The following is an 11,414-nucleotide window of genomic DNA, read 5'->3' on the forward strand; positions in this document are numbered from 1 at the left end:
TAAAAAAGTATTTATTTTATATGTATTTTAGATATATGGCAATGAGAAGTTTTATTTAATTATTTTATGAAAATTTTTGCTTAGTAACGAATTTATTTTAATGGTGCGATATTCTTGTCTTTATCTGTATAATAAATACACTTTTTACTTAGATTCAAAACTGCAATCAACTATCTGGGTTACTTTATCGTAGAGCTGCAGTTCCATACCATATCCTTCCTTAATAAATTCAAATTCTAATGCCTTTATTCAATATAGAAGCATTACACTTACTTGTTGATAGTCAAATTTAACTATCACCGGTTCGGAAAAGAAAATACCCTGACCTGAGAAGAACCGGCGAAATAAAATCAGCGGGTCTTTTTTTTCTATTTTATTATTCACATACATTGAATATGAATAGAAATAGCCAGGAGGCGATTGTTTATTTCCCAAGGTGTGCTATCAATCATAAACTCAATTGTTCAATAACCTTTCGCACACAAGCGTTCCTTAACATTTTTTAAATTTGACAACAGAGGCATTTTGAACGCTTTCTGGGATCCTGTTGTAGAACCGTATATATTGCCCCACAAAAGAGCTACTGACACTATGCAGTGGAGTAACAGGAGTAACAAGTTTGTGTTTGTTCCTTGTACTAAAGCTATGAATATCACAGTTTCTCATAAAATCATTAATATTTTTCCGTATGTACATAACATTACAGGATATATATTGAGAAGCAACAGTTAATATCTTAATTTCTGTAAATTTATATCTTAATAATTCTTTAGTTCCTAGGTTATATATTGCGCGAATAGCCCTCTTCTATAGCACAAATATAGTATGGATAGCGGCTGTGTTACCAGAAAGCATAATACCATAAGACATTATACAGTAACTCAAATATACTAAGCGAGGCGCATCAACATCGGTAAATAATCTAATTTTTTGACCCCAAATGCCGCAGAACTCAGTCTACTCGCCAATCCGTTAATATGGGGGTCCCATTGCAACTTGGCATCAACAGCCAAGAAATTCAGCTGACTCAACTGGATCCATCGATTCCCAAATGATAAGTACATCACCTTTTACATTTTGCACATTTGCGCTACAAGACTTGTCGGAGATGCGTCTCAGATACATACCAATTTCCACAGGTTGGAACACACACTCAAAGTATGTAAGTATTTTAGAGATTGGACACGGGAGTTACATGACTTACACCTCCTTCGGCCTTCTACCACCGGACAACATCTTGCCTGAAAGACTACACCCCTACATCATCGACATTCCACTCATACGTACGATGCGTTTGGATTTTTCATGTTTCAGCATCTGTGTTTTCTCCTATCCTGGTAACTTCTAGGCAAGAGTGATTAGAGATCTACTAGCGCGATTAGTCTATATCGGTTCTTACCATCAGGTATGATTTTAGTCAAGTGTAAGCCTATAGCAAATACATATATATAATATATATATATATAAATTAACTGATATTTATAGATATTTTCCCCCATAATCATATATATATATATATATATATATATATATATATATATATATATATATATATTTTTATTGGTCGGCGGACGAGCATATGGGCCACCTGATGGTAAGTGGTCACCACCGCCCATAGACAAAGGCGTAAGAAATATTAACCATTCCTTACATCACCTGTGCGCCACCAACCCTGGGAACTAAGATATTATGTCCCTTGTGCCTGTGATTACACTGGCTCACTCACCCTTCTAAACGGAACACAACAATACAGAGTACTGTTATTTGGCGGTAGAATATCTGATGAGTGGGTGGTACCTACCCAGACGGGCTTGCACAAAGCCCTACCACCAAGTAAATATATATCCATTATATTAAATTTCATGTTGTACCTATCTATTTTATTTCACAGTATATCTAGCCAACAAGACAAATCGGAACTTTACACATACTTTCGACTTGCATATATTTTAAACTGACAGTACCTCTAAACCTCAACGCTGTACTATTTAATTAAACCACGTAATATAAATTTAAATTGCTATAATAGATGACCGATTACAATAAAATTGTTTCGTGGAATTTTCATGATAATAGCCACGGAAAATTGTTCGTTACAATCATGACACTATCTTATCCGAATTATACAATTGAACTCCACGTTTTACGTCACTGAAGAATACCGACATTGCCTTGAACAACACTATTTTACCTGCACGAAACAAGCCTTCTTGTTTGGCACATTTATTTACTTTTTAAATCGGATGTTTGTGACGCACTTGAAAATAATAAGAATGTAACGTTTTATTAAATTATTCTCTCGTGTAAGTTCCGCTTAATTCCGCTCATATTAAACTTTTTTTAAATCCTATCGTAAGGCTGAACTCCAAATAGACCATTGACGGTACATTTTTGCTTATTGTTATCATAGTAAAATCATTTAACTATCGAACCTAAGTTATGTTTTGTGGATTCTTCCCTCTACACTGATCTTAGCGACTACGAGTTTTGACATCTTGTAACCGCAGTTCCAGTGCGCTGCTAGTAAACGCTAATTCGGATAAAATCTTTCTAACGTATTCCAACTTCTTTAGTAGTATTCCATACGCATTCATAGGTCTCCACGTTTAGCTAAGCTAGTTTTTTTTAATGTTATAGAATCGAATTATAAACATTAAATTAAATGTAAAACTACGATGGATTTTAATTACCAACAACTCTTTTGTGTAAAATAAAAGTAACAGCTTGTAAATGTCCCGCTGCTGGGCTTTGAGGAGAAGCTTGGAGCTAATTCTACCACGCTGCTCCAATGTGGTTTGGTAATATGTGGAATATTTTCATTGAAATTCGACGCAAGCTAGTTTTCTCACGATGTCCTTCGCTGTCGTGGACGAGATGAATGATACGCATAAATATGGTACATAAAAATTCAATGGTTTTCAAGCCCGCAATCATCAGCTACGATGCGCGTGTTCTAGCTCCTAAGCCATCTCGGCTTGCACTACTACGGCAGTAGTCATATTTAGATCATTCTATTATTGTGACTTGATCACAGATACCAAACGAATTTTACCGAGAGAAAACAGCAAAGACTTCAGGTGTTATTGTTTATCACCAATCAGATTATATACATCAACAATTTACAAGAAAATTAATAAATCCTGCATGATACCAATGCCTATTAGTCCTAAGAGACAAAAAACTTTAAAAAAAAAATTACTCTTAGATTTTCGAATCTGCCATACTGAATGTACACTTGGTGGTTAGGTTTTGTGCAAGCCCGTTTGGTAGGTACCACCCAGTCATCAGATATTCTACCGCCAAACAACATTACTCAGTATTATTGTATTCCGGTTTGAAGGATGAGTGAGCCAGTGTAACTACAGGCACAAGGGACGTAACATGTTAGTTCCCAAGGTTGGTGGCGCATTGGTGATGTAAGGAATGGTTAATATTTCTTACAATGCCATTGTCTATGGGCGGTGATGACCACTTACCATCAGGTGGCCCATTTGCTCGTCCGCCTACCGATATCATAAAAAAAAACTGATGCTAACAATAGAATAAATGATATCTCGAAATATTCTCGCCTTTTAATGATAGCAACTTGTACTATAGCTCTATTTTCCTTAATGGCATTGACCTCGATAGTGAGAAGAGCTTGTTCAATAACTATGGCTAATATAATAATTATGTAATTGTAAAATTTGGTTCGTTCAGTTCACTGCACCTTACATTGACGTCACTATGATTCACACTGATCGTTTTCCCTGTATTATCTATGATCAGTCCGGTTAAAATTGTTGGAATGATTTTTACAATGCATTGGTAAAGTGCAAGGTTATATCAGAAATTAAAATCTATCACGATAATTTCGATTGAACATATAAATAAAATTATATACATATCCTGGGTTAAAACGGGCCTTCTTCCAAAAACAAACATAAAAATATTACTTTTTTCCGGCGTGGTTATTAGAAAGTTGTTATTCTTGGCAACTAAACTCAACTCAAATAACTATAATAGGCATGTATTATACATATCAACTTTGCTCTAGATTCACTCTGTTTATTGATGAAAACCGCATTAAAATCCGTTGCTTGAAAGACGACAGGAAACGAATCTTTTAAATATCTTAATAATAATATTAGATTATATGAAGAATAAATCATTTATTTATTAAATTTAATTGTTGGTGGGTCAGTCCAGAGACAGCTTTATCATTGTTTCAGTCTAGCGCTCAACTAAAATATTTGGGCTGTTGGGCGCTCGCCGGTGCTGAAGGCGCCAGAATACGCCTTATCTTCAATTTAAGACCTAATCTGAAGTGATTATGACAGCGATTTAATCCTTGACTAAGGCCAAAAAAAAAAAATCAGCGATAAATACTAATATTGGTACTTATATATTTGATTGCATAATATGTATTAAGATAAGACTAATTTCATGTAACAAGTATTCGATTGCCAGATTTTGCGATTACACATATAAAATAGCAATATAATGAATCACACCCACGTGTTAGCTATTGAATAGCGATTCAGTTTTTTTAAAGTATATTGCGCAATATTGAGACGCCGTTTTTAATGGTTCTATTTTATTCAGTTTCCACAAATTTATGCTTCCAATTTTTGAGTATTTTGTAATATATATATATGTTTTTTATTAATTTTATTTTATTTTGATTTGTTGTCTTACAATATTTTGGAAAAACGTGCCAAAACTTTTACAATTTATGTAATAAAGTTGAAGTAGTAATAAAAGGTTATAAAAATACACACTTTTTTCATGGTTCTTGATTCAGTATATAAATCATTATACAAGTAAATAAATAAACATTCTGAATCACTTTATTACATTTCAAGTTGGCCTATCGTAATTAGTTTATTTATACTACAAGTCAACGATTGGGTCATCTAACTCTATATAAGTTAAATTTGATTTCTTTTAAATTTCCCTATTTTTAACTAATAAACAGTATATTAATCCGGATATATAATATCTAGATACGCGATAGCGTGTCAAGCCAAGTTCAAGTAAAAGAACTGGCGAGCAGCACCGTGTGTAATGTTACACGAACCATTTGGAGCCACTTTTGACCCCCTCATAACTCAAAAACTATTTCACATAAACGTGTCAAATTTGTCTCATATATTGAGACTCCCGAGATACATATGTGCTTCAAATTTCATTAACCCATCTCAAACGATTATTTAGATATTAACGTCTAAAAATCGTCATTTATATCACTGACTGACCCATAGATCAAAACTCTAACCCAGTTTCAGGTGACCTAAAAAGATCAAATTTGGCATGCAGATAGGTAATCAGGTGAATACAAAGGAAAAAATCTAAAACTGGTAAATTTTTATCATTTTCTTATAATTTTTCACTTAATTGATTCTATTAGAAGACCTCCGTGGTCGAGTAGTGTGTACACAGGTTTTCATAGGTATGCCACTCCGAAGTCCCGGGTTCGATTCCCGGCCGAGTCGATGTAGAAAAAGTTCATTAATTTTGTATATTGTCTTGGGTCTGGGTGTTTGTGGTACCATGGTTACTTCTGATTTCCATAACATTGGGATCAGAGTAATGTATGTGATGTTGTCCAATATTTATTTATTTATTTATTATTAGGAACACTTGTATACTTAGTTTCTTTGATAAGTGTATAAAAAAATAATAATGTAAGATACAGCAATCAAAACTTATGACAGCGAAGAGAAGGTCTTCACGTGAATATATAACGAGTTGAATACCATCTTTAATTTTTTTTTATCCAAATATTTTCGATTTAGTACTTATAATTAAGAGTATAGTCGACTTTCGTATTTATTACGTTATTAACTGGGATTTAGTATTAATTATTAATATTTAGCTCACATCATTAGAGTAAGATCATTATTATCATAAATAAGTAAATAATAGGAATTTCGGTACAAGGCCCGCGATGCGACGCCGGAGCAGCGGGGTGGGGCGAAATGTTGAATCGTTTAAGAATGGATAGTAACAAGTCAAGACAGTTGTACTTTATCTAATCGACTCCTCAAATTAACCGCTAAAAATAAAAAGGACCTGCTTAAAGAAATCATATCTTATTTTAGACAGCTGTACGATAATATAATTATGTAACCAGTTTAATACTGCAATGTTGGCAAGTATGGAACACAAAAAAGACAATTATACCCTGTTAACGTAGGAAAATACAATATTTTAACAAAAATCATTTGGTCTTAACATTGTTATAAATAAGTACTTACTAATAATTTATGTACAAAAAGTAATGATATCCCATCAAAACATAAATGTGAAATGAGAACTAGCCAAGTCAGACCTTGGGCCACAATATATAAGTTATAAACAGAAATGATATTTTATATAGTTATAAATAAATTACAGAACTGACCATTGAACTTGGCACTTATTTAGATCTTAATTCTTATTGTACGTACTTATTGTGACTATTGAGAATTATTGTACAACTTTATATTTATGAAGTTGTTTGACCTTTGAATCATTTATATTTATGATAACCCCGGGTAAAAATCTTTCAATTAATTTTTTTTTATGAACACTAGACGCATAAGTTCTTAGAACTTATTTCGTATTGTCGTCAGTTGGAGGTTATTTTAATTTATTCGCGTTTTATTAATAGAAACTATATCTGTAATATGTGAATCATCAATGAAATATCTTGCGCAATCACCATAGCGACAGATAGAGCACTGTTCTGGATGTGATATTCGTAATAGGTCAAGGACACGGCCTTATTGGATCTGAGGTTTTGCTGTTGCCATATGTTGTAGTACTTTAATTATTAATTATTTATTTTAATACAACTGAATATTGCGGATTATATGAGGGCAGACAAGTGCTTAATTTGTGTTTATAATTGATCTCGTGCTATGCGGCTATGGTAAGCATCATAAGATTTGTGTGTATATCATGTGATCCATATCATATTAAATTATTTAACACATACCTTTGCTTTGCGGAAGGACATTAATGAGCCGAGAGTTATTTTTTTTTTAACTTTCGTATTAATAACTCTGTGTCGAATGTTTTCAACGGAAACGAGTTAATATAACTTATTAGTTATATTTATTTTATTTATTTATTTTATTCACATTGAATATTTTTTATGATACATATACATATTTCTAAAAACATAGAATTTAACTATAATAGAATGCAAAAATAACCGTCAAAATTTTTCAAACTTCCAAATTCCCTATGTGATAATATTTTGCTGGAAGTAGGTAGGGCCAAGTTCAAACTTGTTATAACTTGTCGAGACGTATTCTTGTGACATGCGGCACGTACTCACTATCTTAATTTTATTAGCATCGGTATGTCGTAATTGCTTGATAAGTAAAGGTCGAATACCTTTGGAACACAAACGTTTTTTATATTATAACTAACACTTTAGTTAAATAACTGTTATAACAATGAATTTGTTTCCTTGCAGTAATAACTTAATTTATATTGCATATATATAAATATATATATTATATGTTAATTTATATTGATACTAGCTGCTACCCGCGGCTTTGCCCGCGTAGAATATGAATATATTTACAAATTAACTTAAAATGTTACGTTAATATAAAACCTCTTTGTATTCCACATTGGTGATGTGTATTTCAGCCCTTAGGGTAGAATATCCAGAAACGCTTAAATGCGAATCAACTCATTATTAATCAATAGCCAAAAATAAAATTTCGACCTTCTAACTTCAAAAATGATGGACTTCCAGACTAACCTATATAAGAAATGTCATCCCATATTAAACCCCTTAGAGGTAGAATATCTAGAAACACTTAAATACGTATTTAATCATTTTTAATCAGTATTATAAAAATTTAGTTCATATTTTAAAAATTTAAAAATTTAGCTTATAAAATGACGACTTCCATAAAAACTTTCAACTCTTATTTCACCCCCATAGTGGTAGAGTATCAAAAATCACATAAATATGTATCTACTAATTTTTTATCAGTATCCCAAATATCAATTTTCATGTTTTTATCTTAAAAAATGACTGACTTCTATACAAACGTTCAAGCCCTATTTCACCCCTTTAGGGGTATAATTTCCAAAAATCCTTCCTTAGTGGGTGTCATGATATAAGTGTACAACCTAAAATATGAGTTTTATGCTTCTAGTTTTAAAAATTACATTACTTTCAACAACTTACAACCTTTCATCCCCCTTTTCAACCCTTTACAACACTTTTTTTCCAAATAAAAAGTAGCCTATGTCTTTTCTCAGGCTCTAGACTATTCATGTACCAAATTTCATTTAAGTCCAGTAGTTTTGGCGTGAAGGCGAGACAGACAGACAGACAGAGTTACTTTCGCATTTATAATGTTAAAAGTATGGATATTTACAAATAAATCCTTAAAGATGATTCTTACCACGTAAAATGTATAGAAAGACTTATAATTTTTTTCTTATTTCACAGAATATAAATAATTATTTAAAATTGTTGTTTGCTACATAATAGAGATATCCGGATATTCAATTAAGATCTTATAAATATTTTTGTTATTACATAAAGTTTTACGAATGGCTATAAAAATGTTTCAGTAAGTATTCATGACTTCAGCGTTTCAGACGACACGAATATTCTGTGGGTAGTTGTGACACCGTAATCAATTTTATTAAAATATATCGTGTAATATTTCTTACGAATTGATTCATACCTCCCTTATGCGTATGTGACATTATATTTGTAGAATTAGTTATTTTTGAAATTAAAAAGTTAAACTAATAAAGTTTTTATATACCAGTTGTATTTAGAAATTCTTACTACGCCTAACATCGAAACTCACGAAAAGTTTATAATTTGTAGGTAGTGTTCGATTACGCTTCGTATACAATTGTAACATCCGTAATAAAATCGGGTTTTGAATATATACCGGACATACAGATGTATATCAAGATTCGATGTTACATTGTAAAAATATTATCAATGAAATCTTAACTACCTAGATCTATTTATTACGTGCGTGAAAGTGTTTGGAACATTCCATTCCTGAGCTTACTATACTAAAATAATATATGAAACTATAGTAGAAAAATCAATACAATTTACTCGAAATAGATAATCTTACAAAAAAACTCCCACAAATATAGAATGAAAACACACAAAGATGTTAACTCAACAAACAAGCAAGCGTTAATATTCCTCGCTTTTACTAGAAGTAACAATCAATAACTGGATATTAAACATTGCGGACTGTAGGAAAATTTATTAAAACCTTTTTAATTGATTAACCAAATTAAAAAAAAAGTCGCTTGACACCCAGAAGAGCTCCTGAACTGTACTGAACTGTGTTTTCTTTGCCTATTTATATATAGAATAGTATTTACACATATAGTTTTTACTGGATAATAAGTTGTCGCCCGTGGCTTCGCTCGAGTTTTAGGGGTTGATCGTCAGGTGTTAGGTATAAAAATTAACCCGTGTATATACTTCCTTGGAAGTTGGAGTTAAAGCTTACTTTATACGAAACTTCATCAATATCCGTTCATTTGTTTGGCCGTGATATTATAACACAGTCATACAGAGGGACAGAGTTACTTTCGAATCTATTATATTTTTATTAACTAGAGATAATAAGATCTCAGCGGCGATTCGGTATTTTTTTAGTTCCGCATATTTTATTGTAGCCTTAAGAAAATAACGTATTTTCAATAGAATTTAATATCTAGAATCAGAAATGGATACCGGTTTTATTTAATTTAAATACCGTCGTAAAAGTACCGTAGTAAAAGAAATTTAAATAACGGAGACAAATTAAAATGTAATGCGGTTTTACCCACAGTCAATGCAATGAAAGGCCATTATTATCCGGATGGAGGTCTCGGTCGACTGACTGCGAATGTCGTCACAGTCAAGACAAGATCCGCAAAGCGTTGAGATCGAACAAAAGTTATATGATCTTCAAGAATTGATACAGACCCGGTATTTCACATTGACGTTACATGGATCCTAATTTATTCGTTTTATATTTAATATCATCTTAGCTTATTTTTTTCTCTAAAAATTTATAGGGTTTTTTATAGTTTCGTACTCAAAGGGTGAAACGCGACAATATACTAAGACTCCACTGTTCTTCCGTTTGTCTGTCCGTCTGTCACCAGGCTGCATCTCATGAACAGTGATAGACAGTTGAAATTTTCATAGATGATGTATTTCTGTTGCCGCTATAATAAATATTAAGGAAACAGAATAAAATAAGATATATTTAAGAGGACTCCCATGCAACAGATTTTTTTACCGTTTTTATACAAAATGGTTAAAAAATTAAAAATTAAAAATTAAACCCTTCGTGCGCGAGTCCGACTCGCACTAGGCCGGATTTTTTTTTTCAATTATTTTCAAAATTTAACACTCGTATTTCAATTAAATATAATACTTATGCAATGTGACAAACTACGAATCTTGTTTTTTCTCAAGTTCTAAAGAGTAAATTAATTGACACTTGTTTTTCAAAGAATCAAGAAGAAGCGGAAAAGAAGTAAAAATCATACTTTTAGTATGTAGATAAAATTAACATAATATCATTGCAAATTTCAAAATCGATTACAACCCATGGTATTAACGAATTTTCTCAGTTTCATTTATTATTATAATCAAGTTGATTTTTTAAAGTACCTACGTATAATTGTGTGCGTTAGCGAATGTACACCTGTAGTTCATCAGAGAACAGATTTTGCCGCGGTCACTGCTGGAATGTGAAAAATAATGAGATGCATAAAACTCGTTGATATAATTTATCCGAACGATATCGAATATTTTAATACATTTTTATAGAATTTTGTAGGTGGTTTGTTAGTGAAAAGACGACTCTAAAATTTCTCAGTTCTTGCAGGTAGACTCAGGAAGAGACAGACAGCTGACATTGATACTGCTCGATTTATATATTTTTTTATTTTCATAATGAAAAACCAACCTCAGTGCTCGGAACTCCCATCAGGATATTTAACAAATTAGGAATAACATTGTTAATACAAATAATATTTACAATCGTTCGTGTTCTTCCATAACAATATTGATTATTTTGGCAGAAACGTCACCGGACGAGAAGTAAAGAAAAACTTGTATAACAAACTTTTCATCCTCATAAAGTCAATTCATCCGATTTTAGTCACCATTGCGAATTAATAAATTAAAATCTCATGTTAAAAAAAATATATATATTGTATAAAATTATGTTACTCATTGATAAGACCTATACCTCGACCAAATATTATATACCTAGACGATAAAAAAGCGTAGAATTAGTATTAATAGATTTTCATGTAAGATAAATAATAAATTTAAATGTATTTAATAATTTTACATGTAAGTATATTGGTTTAAAAATTAATATATATGTATCCAATTAACTTATATGTACACTTTTAACGAATAGGATAATGACAAT

This window comes from Vanessa tameamea, chromosome 3, assembly GCF_037043105.1.
Source record: "Vanessa tameamea isolate UH-Manoa-2023 chromosome 3, ilVanTame1 primary haplotype, whole genome shotgun sequence".
NCBI lineage: Eukaryota > Metazoa > Arthropoda > Insecta > Lepidoptera > Nymphalidae > Vanessa > Vanessa tameamea.